The 13,209-nt window shown below is 50.6% G+C and overlaps 1 protein-coding gene across 2 annotated transcripts in view; it reads right to left on the bottom strand.

Moving 5' to 3' along the window:
* Nucleotides 1–13,209, bottom strand: part of NPAT (nuclear protein, coactivator of histone transcription) — a 1,036,854-nt gene that overhangs the window by 611,843 nt on the left and 411,802 nt on the right. The gene's annotated exons all lie outside the window — the stretch shown is intronic.

Here is a 13,209-nt window from a genome sequence, read left to right as displayed (position 1 = left end):
CATTATTAGAGGTGCCATTAAAAGCGGCCAACGAACATTATACTTACGTGCATCGGCACGTGCAGCGGCAACGGAAAACTACGCCCACAGCATCCCGAGGCCTGAAACAAAGGAAAAGGGACATTATTGAGGTGCCCATCTTTTAAAGCCTAAAGACTACAGTATACTTACAGGCATCCGCTTGTGCAGTAACGGCGGCATCGCTCTTCGGCATCCCAGAACCAGTGCCACAACTAAGGCCGCAAAAGACTTGAGCCTCAACACTGAACTCATCCAGTGACATAACTGGAATCCACGCACCCCTGCACCAGACGCAGGATGGAGAGCTCAGCATTTATACGCCTAAGGTGAGAGCTCGCCGAGACAAGTAGAAAGCTAGGCTGTGGGAGAAACTGGCGATTGGTGGGAGAAGGAATCCCATCAAACGGTGATTAACCCTTTTTCTTCCACCTGCAGAAAACTTACCCTGCAAGTCAGACATTCGATAAGAGGAAGCCCAGTCCTGAGAGTCGTCCGAGCTCTACGCTTCTCAATTGAAGAAACGATAGCAGCCCAGCCGGGATCAGCGCCTCCGTGGGAATCAGGTGAGCGTTACAGATACATACATTCAGCTTTATATATAAAGATAGTGTGTCAGTGTTTCTTTGGACCATATATATAATACCAATTCTTTGTTATGATTCTACAGCCCTCTCTCCCTCCCAAGATAAGCCTGGCTGCTCTGTCTACGCTACCATGAACTCAGGTGGTACAGCCTTAGACTATGAGTGGAGTCTTGTACTGACTCAGTTGAATGGTTTTACTAAACCCTTAGTTGGACCTCAGAAAAACTGTCCTAACAGGACGAAACAGGGCTGCTCTTTTCCCTGTTGCATTATGCTATATATTTAGAACCTCTGCTGGCCACAATTCGATTGTCGGACAAAATTAAAGGAATCCCTTTCGGACCCGATTCTCACTGAAACCGATCCAGACGCTTCCTTACCAGGGATATCCCGGGAATTAAACAGGTTCGGTAAAGTGGCGGGCCTGAAAATCAATACTAAGAAATCTGAATGGTTGAACCGGTCGGTGAGCACCCCTCAGGCAACCACATTACAAAGTAAAGTCCCATTCACGATGGTCAAGGACAGGATAACATACCTAGGCATCCAGATCAGCACTTCCATACAGGCGCTGTATACAGCAAATTATGCTTCCCTTCTGGAGAGGGTGAAGCAGTTATTGGGCAAATGGAGTCCCCAGATGGTCTCCTGGTTGGGTAGGGTTGCCACGATAAAGATTGTGATTGTGCCAAAGGTACTTTACTTTTTCCAGGCACTGCCGGTCAAGATCCTGCAGCCATTCTTCAAAGCACTCCAGAAATTAAAACGGTCATTCATACAGCGAAAAACCAAAAACCAAGGGTCTCCACAAAGGTACTGATGGCGGCCAGGGATAAGAGGGGTATGGCCCAGCGGAATTTTCAACACCTACTATGTGGCGGCACAACTCAGTACTTAAGGAATGGTTAGAGAACAGCAAAAACAAAAAATGGTGCAGAATAGAAAGGGCGGTTAGTGGGGAACCCACTGGAATAAGTCATGTGGCTCCTGCGCACAGGCCGACCGAAAAATATGCACAACAGTGCAATCATGTCCCTGGTGGAGTCGCTCTGGGATGAAGAGGTCAAGATGAGGGATAGAACCTCATATCCATCTCCCTTTACTCCAATATTCATGAACCCTCAGTTCGCTCCCGGGGTAGAGCCGGGGGCATTTATACAGTGGAAGGGAAAGGGGTGACTAAAGTTACGGGATACGCCCAGCAGACAGGAAGTCAAACAGTTTGAGCAATGTAAAAAGGATTTTGGGATGCAGGAGTCAGAGAGTTAACAATATTGTCAACTGCGACATTGGCTGGTGCAACCTTTGGTGAGGCAAGCTGCAACAAGACGGCTGACTCCCTTTGAAAAATATATCGCAACTGGGGACAAGAAACGGATATCAGCCTTGTATAAACTGCTTTCTTCTGGCCCGAGACCCCAACTTGGCCATACATGCAGCAGTGGGAAGCAGCCCGGGACCATACTATTCCGGCAGGGCAATGAAAGAGTCTTTGGGCAGACATTCCTAAACTCACCAGAGAGATTCAAATTCGGGACATGTGGCTGAAAATGATGGTGATGTGGCACTAGACCCCTGCTAAACTGCATACATTTTACCCAAACACGTCCAATCTCTGTTGGAGGCGGGTGTGGAGGGACAGGAGACTGGGTACATATTAGGTGGGCCTTCCCTAAAACCACACAGTTCTGGAAAGATGTGAACAGCAGGTTTGTGGAGATGTTTCAGCTCCCGGGGAATAGGGACATTGGCAGTGTTATTCTGGGTCATAAAGGCCCGGAGAAGAAAGGCATGGCATGACAAGGGCCTATGTAATATTGTCCTTAGCAGTTCTATTGGCAATAGCTCAAAGATGGAAGCAGCCGAATCCCTGGTGGAACAGGACTGGTTTGCAAATATTTGCGAAGATTTGGCACTTCGTATTCATGGAATGGGTGACGTACTCTCTGGTAACAGCCCAGGTTTAGCACGGAATGGGGGCTGATACTTTCTTTCCTACATGAGGACTACAGAGAATCAATATGCCCACAAAATCTGTGAATTCCCTGCATTTCATAGGCAAAACAGCTCGTTTTTAAGTTTGGTTTGTTTCGCATTGGATCCTGTGAAGGGGCGGGGGGTAGGGAATTGTTGGTTGTAAGAAGTTAAAATGTAATTAAAACAATTAAAAAAAAAGAAAAAGAATGGCAAAGCTATTCAAGTTAAGTAAAGACCCATATACTTTTAAGAGGTGCCACAGCAATTCAAAGACTAGTATTACTCAGCGGGTTGAGCGCTCGCTGCTGCGATCTGAGTGTGATCCGCAGGTCGCAGGTTCGAATCGCGGCAAGGCCAACTCAGCCTTTCATCCTTCCGAGGTCGATAAATGAGTAACAATTTCGGTTGGGTGATATTGTATGTAAATATGTGCTCTGTAAAGCTCTTTGGATTAAGGCGCTATATAAATAACACATCATTATCTTTAACTTTAAGACTGTTTTAGAAATGCACCAAAGCAGACCAGGGAAAGCAAAATCCAATGGTACACTTTAAGAACAGTATATTATTCAAGGTAGGTAAACCCTATTGGTAAGCTGTTACACTCATTCAATTAAGAATAACAAAACAGTACCAACACATATTTCTTTTCAGAAGGGAGGTGACCACCATTCAAAGCAAGTAAAATAACATGTATACTTTTTAGAGGGGCAGTCTGCAACTCAAAGGTAAGAAGGAACTTAACAACACTTTGTAACTTCTTCTGTTACAGAGATAGAGTTACCATACTAACATACTAACTTCTTTAGCAAGTAAGTACATTAACACGTGTTATATATTCAAGAGAAAAGCCTTATCTTTTAAAGTCCTTCCCTTGTCTATAGCAGAAGTTCTCAGAAGCAATAGAGGGACCCTTGTGCCTAGAAGCCAGCTGTAGGCAGGTCAGGATAGGATAGGGTGCAGTTGCAGGAACGTCAGATCCATAGGAGATCTCTTCAGACAAGTAAATTATCACTTTAGAATTAGTTGAAAGTGTTCAGGCACATCACAGAAGGCTCCCTCTATACGTTCCAGCATTAGGCCTGGACGAATGGTATGGGCAAACTCCCAACCACACAAATCACCCAATCAGCCTCATAGGATTCACACAAGACTTCAGGTACGTATTACCCAAGCCAACACAGTACCTTAACAATAGAGAAGATCTTCTGGGTGGAAGTCTTCAGGATGCAGCAGCACAGGATCCGGTCATCGGGTTCTTGGTCTGGAGTCTGAAGAAATGGACAGTGAAGGAAAACTGGTGGCAGTCATCAACGGGGGAGGTTTCCAACAAAGGATTATCAGCTTCTCGCAGCTCTGTTGATTGGATGCCTTTTTACAGGAGCCAGAGGATGGACGAATGTCACTGGTTGGATCCTCTTCACTCTCTCGGTCCTGCCCTCTGGTAAGGGGATTTCAGTGATTCGAATTGTGTCCCTGTAGGTCCAGCAGGAGTCCACCAAAGTTTTGGATAAAATCGTACTTCGGAAGACCATGCATTGCACTCAGGCTCGAGGTCCCCTGGTTTTGGCGTTTTGCCGCCTAGCAACGTCACATCCATCCAGGCATGGCTCGTTTTGCAGGTTTTCTGAAGGCTAGTGGATCTCACCAGCCTCTGGGTAGGAGTCGTCGCATTCGGGACACCCAGGTCGCTTGGAAGGAAGTGTTACTTCAGGTTCCGGTGACACAGCAGGCTCTCCGGTCGCTAGAAATTATTACAGCCATCTTTTCTTCATCTTCCTGTTCGGATTTGGTTCCAGTGGTCGACTTGCCAGCAGCTTCCAGGGTCGGAGAATTTAGCAGGAACTACAGCACAACTTCTGCAATCTCTCCCTGCAGTTTACTATCAGAACAGCTAGGCCCCCCAGTGGGAACTGGTTCCCTTCAGGCAAGGTGAGGGCTGCACAGTTTTGGACTACTCCTTCGCTTCCTGCCTTCTCAGACACAAGCACACGAGAAATGCCAAAAAAAAGGAGCACACCATTCAAGCAGAATGGTGGCCATCCTGTGCATTACAGGGGTCGATTTGACAGCCTGCAAGTAATAAAAGTAGTTACACTGCCACCAGCCATTCAAGTTAACTTGTAATTGTGACATAAATGTTACCAGGTAAGTAAGAAAGAGGATACATTGTATCTCCCGAGCACTCCACATAAGGTGGGGTGTGCTGGCTCACTAAAAAAAATATAAAGGGGATGAAACTCCCACTTGGGAACAGTAGTTCACACAAGTACATTAAAGAGAAATTAAAAGGAAGCCACTGCAAAATGTGGTGTGCTGCCATAGTACTTTATGTTAGGGAGATGTATCATTGTTATGCTTCATCCCCTCACCTAGTGAGACCCCCAGCACTTTTTGCTGAACTTCGACCTTTTTCTTTCTATCCTGAATGAGTGGAGCTATTTTCCATTCATTCATTCTTTCATTCATTCATTCATATTTGCTCTGACTTTTGGAAGTCTGTTCTCTGTGTTTTACTTTTATTTTATTGAGCATTTGTTAGGCACCTTATATAACAGAATTGTGTTTCAATGCAACACAAGGCTAAATGGGAAGGGTACAGGGGAAATAATGGCAAAACAGTAAAATACAGTCATGGTCCTACTAGGCCTTGTGGCATTCGGATGAGCAAGTGCAGTGAGGAAAGTGCAAGAGATAAGGAGGGGAGAGGGGGAAGCAGAGGAGTGTACAAGTGCTGGGGGGGGGGGCGGAGTGCTAAGGGGAGCCAAGGAGGAGACCCTCAGGATAAGTGCTAGTGCAGGCAACTCCCAAAGGCTGGGTGCAGAGCCGCAAAGCAGGGGCCATCAAGGGCAGTACATTGGGGAGGGGGTTCATGAGGATCAGGCCACCGGTCACAGCAGCAGTAGGGTGACTAACAGGGAAGGGAAAGAGGCAGAGAACAGCAGAAATTTGAGCAATTTCCGGAACATAAGGAGGTCCGGCTCAAGTCTGACAGGGGCAGGGAGGCTGTTCCAAAGGGAGGCGCCAGCCGAGGGGAGACCTGCCCCCCACTCTCTGCTTGGAGAAGCATTTGACAGTCACAGAGTTGGGCTCTAGCAGGGGAGTATTTGGGAAGGGAAAGTTGGAGATAGCGTAGTCCCAGGCCCCAGAAGGCCTTGTGGGTGATGCAGAGGGTCTTGCATTTGATCCGTGCAGCCAACGAGAGCTAGTGGAATGCAATCCGGCACCCTCCCAAGCCTGTGTATAGCAAACCACGCTTACATAAGATTTGAATTTAAAATGTGCCATAGTAGCCGCACAGAGCAATACCCATATAAAGCTATAAAAGTGTACACACACACACACACACACACACACACACACACACACCCCCCCCCTTACCTTACCTTACCTTATTGAAATAGGTGGCGCAAGACTGCTCTTCCCATTTGTGTTTCGTCCGCATGCTGTCGTTCGAGGCAGTAGTGGCGGGTAAATGTGTGAGGCACTGACCATGCTGCCACCTGGCAAATGTGTCAGCGGTACTCCTGCCCAAAACGCCGTCGACGAAGTCGCCCTGGTGGAATGAGCTCTCGGACATCCTTGTAGCGGTTTTCCCACTTTTGAATGACAGAAGGCAATCGCCGACGAGACCCATCGGGCCAGTCCCTGCTTTGAAATTGCCTTCCCTTTTGCTGAAGGGCCATATGCAATGAAGAGTTGTTGCGTAGATCTAAGTTGCTGAGTTCGATGAAGGTAAAATTTTAGAGCTCTCTTGACATCCAAGGTATGTAGGACCTTTTCTGCAGCCGATGAGGGGGTCGCGAAAAAGGTGGGCAGGACAATGGATGAGTGCTTATGATGAGTTGTAGAAACTTTTGGGATGGAACGAGGACTTGTTGACGGAATCGCTACATCCTTAAAGAGAATATCTTAGGTACGGAGGGTCTATGACCAACCCTTGCAACTCCGAGATCCGTCTAGCTGATGTTATAGCTATTAGAAAGGCCACTTTCCATGACTTCATTGACGATGTGGCCATTGGCTCAAAGGGTGGTTTCATTAACCCTGCTAACACTATATTCAGGCTCCACGTTGGTGGAAAACGTTTAACCGGAGGGAATGTCCGGAACAAACCTCTCATGAAGTGATTCACTCACCTGTCGCTAAACAAGGGAGACGACTTCCTTCTTCTCGTGAACCTAGAGATGGCCGCCAGGTGAACCTTTAGTGATGAAAAGGATAATCCGCTTTTTGCTAGGTGTAGCAGATATGGAAGAAGCTGTTCCGGAGTAACCCTCAAAGGTTGCACTCCCGTCTGTCCTTGACACCACGCACAGAATCTTCTCCACTTACACCTGTAGGACTTGCTGGTGGAAGGGGCTCGCGCAGCTTGTAAGATCCTCCGACAGTCCGAGGAAATGTTCAAGGCACCAAATTCTGAAGAGTCAGGAGCCAAGCTGTGAGATTGAGACTGTCTGGATTGTGATGCCACACTGTTCCCTCGTCCCGGGACAGGAGGTTGGGAACCCATGGGAACGTTATTGGATGATCCGCCGACAGGTGAAGCAGGTCGGAAAACCACAGCTGCCTCGGCCAACACAGTGCCACCAGGATGACCCGGCACCTGTACCTGCTTATCCACTCCATATCAGAGGAAACGGAGGGAAGGCGTAGAGGAACTTGTCCGTCCACGGGAAGGAGAACGCTTCGCCCAGCGAACCTTCCTGTGGCCACCTGCTGGCATACATCTCGCACTTCTTGTTCCTCTTCGTAGCGAAGAGATCCAGCGGAGGCCGTCCGCATTTCTCGAAGACCTTCGACAATTGACCGCTGTCTATTTCCCACTCATGAATCTGGTCCATATTTCTGCTGAGCGAGTCCGCCTGTTCGTTCCTTACTCCTGGAAGGTGGTGAGCTACGATGGATATATCGTGACAGAGCCCAGTGCCACACCTTCTGAGCCTCGATGGAAAGGGTTCTGGATCGTGTGCCGCCTTGCTTCCTCAAGTAAAACATTGCTGTGGTGTTGTCCGTCAAAACTCACTGTGGACCCTCTGATGTGCGGCAGGAACGCCCTCAGGGCCCAGCGCACTGCTCTCAGTTCCAGAACGCTGATGTGCAGGAGAGATTCCCTCTGAGACCAACGACCTTGTGTTTGCAGAGTGCCCATGTGTGCCCCACAGCCTGTTAGGGACGCGTCCGTCACTATTGTTAAACGAAACTCCGGCTCCTGTAGGGGTACTCCTCTGGATAGATTCTGGAAGCTTTTCCACCACTGAAGAGCTAGTAGGAGCTCGTCATCATCGACGGTCAGTTTGTCTGACCAGAGCCCTTGAGCCTGCGTCCACCGGTCCGCCAGAAACTCTTGCACTGGCCTCATGAACAGGCGGCAGTTGCCCACCAGAGGAATGCAGGATTCCATAGCGCCCAGGATTGACGTATATTTTCTCACTGACAGTCTGGTATTGATTTTCAGCTGACCTGCCAATCGATTGAGTTTGGCGATCCTGTCGAGGGATGGCCTCACTAACCCTGACTGGGTCTCGAACTGTGCGCCCAGGAACACCAAGCTTCTCGACGGCGTTAACAAGGATTCCTCGAAGTTTATCGCAAACCCCAGCCGTTGTAAGAGGTTCATGGTGGCCTGCAAACTTTTGTGAGTCGACATAGGGGAGGACCCCCCCACCAACCAGTCGTCGAGATACGGGTATACATGATGGCCTTGCCTTCTCAGCCAGGCTGCCACCGGGGCCAAACATTTTGTAAACGTTCTGGGAGAAGATTTCAGTCCAAAGGGAAGTACTACCACAAACCTTAGGAACTTCTTGTGTCGCCGACACATCGGTATGTGGAAGTACGCGTCCTGCAGGTCCAGAGACGCCAGAAAATCCCCTTCTTGAACTGATCGGATCACTTCTTGGAGCGCGAGCATCTTGAACTTTATGCCTTTCAACGATTTGTTTAGATCGCGCAGGGATGCCACTTTCCGTTTGGCTTTTTTACCACAAGGTATCGGGAATAAACCCCTTGACCCCACTGTGACAACGGAACCAATTCTATAGCACCTTTTTGTAGCGTAAGTGCTACTTCCTGCTGCAACACGCTCAGATGGGATTGAGCTACAAACGACAGTGGAATGTGCGGAGGGTTGCTTTTGAATTGCAGGGAATGTCCGTATCTTACAGTGTCCAATACCCGGTGGCCTGAGGGATTCAGCAGACGTCGGTAAGCCCTGACAGGCCCCCGCGGGCCTCCGTGAGTCCTTGCCTGTGAAATTGTTGTTTTTTGTTTTAATTGGCATTCGCGCTCTGAGCGCGCGTTGTGTGTTGCCTGCTCACCCCCACCCACTTCCTGGTCCTGGTCTCCCTTCCCGCCTTCCTGCCCGCCCACACCCCCCTCCCCTTCCCCTCCTCCCGCCTGGGCAGCCCCCCTGCCCGGCAGCCCCCGGCTAAGGGCCCATCAGGCAAAGGGCGGCTCCTACGGTTGCGGCACCCTGTGTGTCTGCAGGTGTCCGCAGGGGACGCCAGGCGCCTGGACTCTCTCGCCACCTGCTCGTGTACCATAGTTGTGGTAAACTTGTTTTTTTTTTCGCAGGATTCTCAAACTTAGGTGGCATTTTTACCTAATACGCACTCACTGTCTAATTGTGGTAAACCTGGGCTTGCCGCTCACTTCCTGCCTTTGTGCTCTTGCTTCGTCTGTCTCCCCCCGCCCCCCTTTTCCCCTACTCCATGGTGCTCTCTATCTCGCCTATCTTCTCTAACTGCTTCTCTATTGACTATCCTGCTCTCCTCACTAAATCTGGTAGGAAAAAGTTTAAAAAGGACATCCTGGTCTCCAACCCAGGCCTCCCTATCGCTGACACCTACACTAGTGCCTGCTCCAAGGAAACTCTTACTGACATCCTCTTTTTCGTGCCCTCGCCTGACCTATGGACCCTTCATATGGCCTCTGTGCTCTCTCCTTTCTCCTCTTCTCCCATTAATGGTGGCACCCGTTGGGATGTCCTCTTGGCCTCCTTCCTCTCCTCTAAGGCCATCATTAATGTCTACGCTAATGGGACTGTCCTGGTCCAAGGCCCTCAGGCCAACCTTCACCTCTTTGATAGACGCTTCCCACGCCTCATCAACTTCCTTTCCTCTCCTGCTGTCTCCCCTCATCTGTCCTCGGCTACCTTGCCTCTACCCTCCCTCCCTGCCCCCTCTCTTGCTCCTTCACCTCCCTCTTCTACACCTCCGCAGGGTGTACCTCTGATCTGTACCCCTCCCCGGAAATCCTTCAAGGATGGCAACCTTCTCCACATTGCCACACTCAACGCTCGCTCTGCCATAAGGCATTCCTCTGATATCTGACACCTTCTTGAGGAACTGGACCTTGACGTCCTCGGTCTTACTGAGACATGGTTCACGGCCAGCTCTGTCACCAGCTTTGACACACTCCTACCTGATGGCTACAAGATCCTCTCCTTGCCCAGACCCAACCGTGCAGGGGGGGGGGGGTAGCCCTTACCTTCCCTGAGTGGATTCCTGCCACTGTCACTCCTACGCAGACCTACTCCTCTTTTGAATGTCTTGTCTGCCGACTCTCTCTCTCTCTCTCTCTCTCTCTCCTAGCCATTCCCTTACCGTGGCTACTATCTATCGGCCACCTGGTCAAATTTCCTCCTTCCTCTCTGAGTGGGCTGACCTCTCCTCCTCACTCCTGTCCTCTACCACTCAACTCCTCTTTCTTGGTGACTTCAACATCCACCTAGATGCCTCCTGTCCCCCCACTGGACTCTTTCGTGACCTCTGCGACTCTCTCTCACTCTCTATTCTCCCGTCTGGGCCTACTCATTCTGCAGGGCACACTCTTGATGCTCTGATCTCTTCTGACCTTCCCCTCTCTGTCCCTCTCTCCACTCCTCTCTCCTGGAGTGATCACTTTCTCCTATCCACCCACCTCACCCTCCCTACCCCACAGGCAAAGCCACCCTCATCATTGCCACCCACCTTCTCGGTCATCCGACCCATGAAGCGCGTGTCAGTTGCGGCTTTCGCTGCCACCTTCTCGCCCCCCCTCCTCCTTCGGCTGACTCCCACCCTGACACAGCCCTCTCCTTGCTCCACTCTGCTATATCTGATACTCTTGATATCCTTGCCCTGTCATGAAAATCCGCCTGAAGCCCAAAGCCAAATGTAACTCCTGGTATGATTCGGATCTCGTCACCCTAAAATGCAAGTGCAGGGTGGCAGAGAGGAAATGGCGTGCTTCATGTTCATCCTCTGACAAACTGGCCTGCCGCCTGCTCCAAAGGCAATACCGTCTCTCTGTTCTCACCAAGAAGAGAGCCCTTATCCAAGCCCGCATCTCTGCAGCATCTAACAACTCGGCTGAACTCTTTAAAATCTGCAAGGAGCTTGCCAACCCTGCTGCAGTCTCTACCTCTCCTGTCCCCTCCCAGGGCCTCTGCACTGGCCTCCCACTTCATCTCTAAAACTCAGGACATCCTGTCCTCACTCTCCTCCTATCACCCCCCCCTCTCTTCCCTGCTCTTCCTCTGGTCCTTCTGCAGCCACCCCTCCTCCCTCCTTCTCTGCCTTTCCCCTTTTTTCTGCTGACGAGGTTTCCAGACAAGTCCGATCTATGAAAGTCTCGTCTAAACAGATTCACCCCTGTTCCTCCAAAACTATCAAGGACCACATTGACTCCCTGGCTCCTGCCCTGGCTGACTTTTGCAACCACTCCTTCGCCTCTGGAGTCTTCCCATCCCCCCTCAAGCACTCCCTTGTGCACCCTCTCCTTAAGAAACCCTCTGCCGACCCCTCCTGTCCGGCTAACGATCGCCCAATCTCCATCACTCCCTTCCTGGGCAAGCTCCTGGAGAAACTGGCCATCTCCCAGCTTAACCTCCATGCTGAAGCTGTTGATAGTCTCCATGACCATCAATCTGGCTTCAGAGCGGCCAGAAGCACAGAAACTGCTCTCCTGAACATCCGTGAGGACCTGCTCTTGAGCCTCGACTCCAACACTCTGTGTGTTCTCATTCTGCTCGATCTCTCTTCTGCCTTTGACACGGTCAACCATGCCATCCTGCTCAACCGTCTCCGTGATAACCTGGGTATCACTGGTCAGGCTCTGGCGTGGTTGACCTCTTTCCTTTCCAATCGACCCTCCCAGGTCCAACTTGGGTCCTTCCTCTCTGACATCTTTTTCTCCACCTGTGGCGTTCCCCAGGGATCTAATCTCTCTCCCTGGCTGTTCAACCAGTATCTGGCACTCCTTGCCCACCGCATCGCCGTCCTCTGCCCCAACTTTCAGTGCTATGCGGACGATACCCAGCTCATTTTCAGGCTACCCTCGGCCTCCTCCTCTCCCTCCCTCATCTCTGACTGTCTGCTATCCAGGAATGGTGTGCTGCCAATGACCTCTGCCTTAATGCTAGTAAGACTGAGATCCTACTCATCGGCACACCCATTCCCTCCTTCCCTGCAGCTCTCTGGCCGGCCTCTCTTGACCCTCTTCCTGCTCCTACCTGCAAGGCAAAAAACCACGGGGTCATCTTCGACTCCACACTCTCCTTCTCTCCTCATATATCTGACGTCTCTAAGAAGTCACATTACAGAACAGAACTGCGAGACTTGTCCTTGGCCTCAAGCCCAGGGACCGTATCTCTCCAGGACTGAAATCTCTACACTGGCTCCCAGTGGCTGCGAGGATTAAGTTCAAAACCCTCTGCATTGTCCACAAGGCCTTCTGGGGCCTGGGGCCTAAATACCTTCAACTCTCCCTTCCTAAATATCTTCCTTCCCGAGCCCTACGCTCATCCGTCTCCAACTCCCTCAGGGTCAGCCGCTTCTCGAAGCAACGAGCTGGGGGGAGATCTCTCTCCGCGGCAGGGGCCTCCCTCTGGAACAGCCTTCCTGCCTCCCTGAAACTTGAGGAGAACCATCTCCGGTTCCGGAAGCACCTCAAAACCTTCCTCTTCACTTCTGCTTTCTCTCTCCCTCTCCCCTGCTATATTCTTCACCATAACTGCTCTGATTCTGCAACTGGGCAACTCTCACCGACCTCGGTCCTGGGCCCAGTCACTCTTCACTTGCACTGCCTCCCTGGCAACCCCTGCACTGCGGGACTGTCTCTATCACTACAGCCCCCCCCCCCCCCCCAGCACTTGTCTGCACTTACCTTGCACTTGCCACCAGCTGGCCCTATTTATTTATTATTTTATTTCTATTCTACTATTTGTACTGCACTCCCCCCCCCCTCCCCTTTCCCCTGGCACTTTTTCCCTTCCCCTTACCCCTGCACTTGCGCGGTCTGAATGACACCTGGCCTAGTAGGATCGTTGTCTGTCTTCCCCTTGTTCCCCCCTCCCTGCCTCGTTGCGCCTTGAAACACTTGTGTATAGGCGCGTTACAAATGCCTTATCATATCATATCATATCATTGATCCGTTGTTATTTGCTCCCATTCGTTGATGTAGCATGATACCCTGCCTCCAAGAACGTTCCGATGCCTGTCATTGCTGGTCCTTGGTCTGCTTATCCCTCGTTGACGAGTAACCTGCTCTCTTCTTGGGGGCCTGGTAGTCCCGGCGACGTTTACCCGCTTGAGAAGCCCGTCTGTATGCTGGCCTACTGAAGGATCCGTCCCTCGATGCCGAG

This window comes from Ambystoma mexicanum, chromosome 7q, assembly GCF_040938575.1.
Source record: "Ambystoma mexicanum isolate Mex_15411 chromosome 7q, UKY_AmexF1_1, whole genome shotgun sequence".
NCBI classification, from domain to species: Eukaryota; Metazoa; Chordata; class Amphibia; order Caudata; family Ambystomatidae; genus Ambystoma; species Ambystoma mexicanum.
Note: the sequence above shows the minus strand (reverse complement) of the source record. Positions and strands in the feature narration are given on the sequence as shown.